Here is a 2541-nt window from a genome sequence, read left to right as displayed (position 1 = left end):
GGAATCTGTGAGCCAGACCACTGAGAGCAGCAAGAGAGAAAGAAACTGGGTAAAACTATGAACTGTAATTTAACCAAGCCTAAACCTGCCCAAAGCCTACATTTTCATCACTCTTGTTAACACCAGAGATGAATAATGATGTGTTACATCACGATGGAAAAGTCAGATAAGTTCATTTTTTACAGCTATCTTAGAAACTAAGTTAATCACAGCTCAAAGTTTTAACAGTGTAACATGCACATAAGCCACCAAACTATGAAAACCATGTAACTGCAAAGCAAGGGAAAAAGCCTAAAGAACTGGAAATAAAGTTTAAAGATAGTTACAAACTGCTTAGTACAGGTAACCCCCATGCAATATTTGCTATTATGTCATCTTTATCTGCACACATTGCAAGTCTCTAAGCAACAGCAGCAAACTAAGGTGCCATTTGCAAGAGTCTAACTTCCTTTAGCTCAAATTACCCTAAGCACTGTATATATTTGAAAAAAAAAACAACAGAAAGAGTGAAAAGGGAAGAACATCTTTCCCTTTTCCTAGTGCTAAATCAAGAGAAATCTCCTCGCTGACCTGTGATACCCCCCAGTACAGCACAGCACATAACGGCACGGCACGGCTCAGCCCAGTACAGCCCAGCACAGTCCAGTCCAGCCCAGCCCGGCCCAGTACTGCCCAGCCCGGCCCAGCCCAGCCCAGTACATCCCAGCATGGCCCAGCCCAGCACAGCCCAGCCCAGCCGCCCGTGGTCCTTACACACAGCTCCCCGTGCACTGTGATACCCCCCAGTACAGCACAGCACATAACGGCACGGCACGGCTCAGCCCAGTACAGCCCAGCACAGTCCAGTCCAGCCCAGCCCGGCCCAGTACTGCCCAGCCCGGCCCAGCCCAGCCCAGTACATCCCAGCATGGCCCAGCCCAGCACAGCCCAGCCCAGCCGCCCGTGGTCCTTACACACAGCTCCCCGTGCATTGCACCCAGCCCAGCCCAGCCCAGCCCAGCTGCCCGTGGTCCTTACACACAGCTCCCTGTGCGTGTCCTTGCAGCCCAGAACAGCACCCTGTGTCCCTAAGTCACTGGTTTTAAACCTACAGATTTCTTTCAAAACTTTTCTAACACGTGAACTTCACTTCCTGCTGTTTCAAAGATGTTCCTCAAATGAGTGTTTTCCACTGTGGATCTATAAACTCCTATTCAACGAGAACAGGAATTTCCCCCATTTGTAGAAATATTATTCAATCAAGCAAAAGCTCAAGGAAAAGAAATGACCAGTGAACAAGAACAATGTGGCATATTTGAATATCTGCAAGGACTATTAAAAAAATTAGGACAGTTTAAGGATAAAGGAGTTGAAAACAAGTCCAAATGATTGTGTGGTGCATAAATTAGGCTCAGCAAAGCTTGGGCCTTGTGGAATACTGATGTAACAGTGATAAGATCGTGGAAGTACAAGTTTCAGAGGAGACAACAGAACCACACACTGCCATAAATGGCTCTGGTCACAGAAAAGTAAGGCCCCGGTGTCTGAGTAAAGAAAATTACCTTTAAAAGTTCTTTCCTACTATTTGAAATCCAAGCCCTGTTCAGGGAAGACTGTGGAATTTGGATCAGCACTGCAATATGTGCACTTAATGCCCAATTAACAAAATCCACCACTTTGATACAAGGCTTCAGCCTCACCTCCAAACATGCAATACACAGCATCCCACCAGTTAAGAGAAAAGAAAGTTTCCAAGCAGAAAAGCTGAAAATCTGCACAGAAACAGCTCATGAGAAGCTAAGAGCACGTTCTGAAGTGTCTGAAATGTGCCCTAGGCGCTGTGTCCTGCAGCAGAGCTGTCCCCAGAACAAACCCTGAGCCCTGGGACAGGTTGGCTAACGGCACACGAGCTCTGCACGCTCTGGCAGGGGGTACAGTGCCTCGAGAGAGAAAACTCTGGAACCACAAACAGGCAACAAAAGCACTGTGAGAATGGGAAGACAACCACAGTTCAAACAGCTCTGCTCAGGCACAGGGAAAGCAGTTTCAGGGAACTGACAGTGTAGATGGGACTAGACCGGTACCTTTTCAGCTTCTCATCTGTCAGAGGTGTTAGCTCCAGGCACACTCCAGAAATCACATCTCCTGCATTTCCCTGGAAAACAGGGCACCTGTGACAAATTCAAGTTAACACCATCCACTTCTCTCATATCAAACACCGTATCTTCTGTCATATCTTCATCCATGTCAGACAGATTAGATCTGAGTTTAACATTTCAGTTTGCTTCTCAGAGAGTAACTGAACATTAGTTTTGGAAAAAAACCACAAGAGTTCAGTATAGTCACCTTAACGTCTGGAAGGGGAAAATAATCTCATCACATAACACCTGAGACTGATGCAAGAACAGAAAAAATGATTTCTCACAAATGTCAATATGTGATGCAATAAAATATTTTTTTCTATTACATTTCAGAGCTAACCAAATTCAGGACTTCCACTCAAAATACACTCTTAATGCACTACAGTCACCAACAAAGCAACACAAAATCTTTCAACTTTTT

Source organism: Acanthisitta chloris, unplaced genomic scaffold (assembly GCF_000695815.1).
Source record: "Acanthisitta chloris isolate BGI_N310 unplaced genomic scaffold, ASM69581v1 scaffold526, whole genome shotgun sequence".
NCBI lineage: Eukaryota > Metazoa > Chordata > Aves > Passeriformes > Acanthisittidae > Acanthisitta > Acanthisitta chloris.
This window is presented reverse-complemented; position numbering follows the sequence as displayed.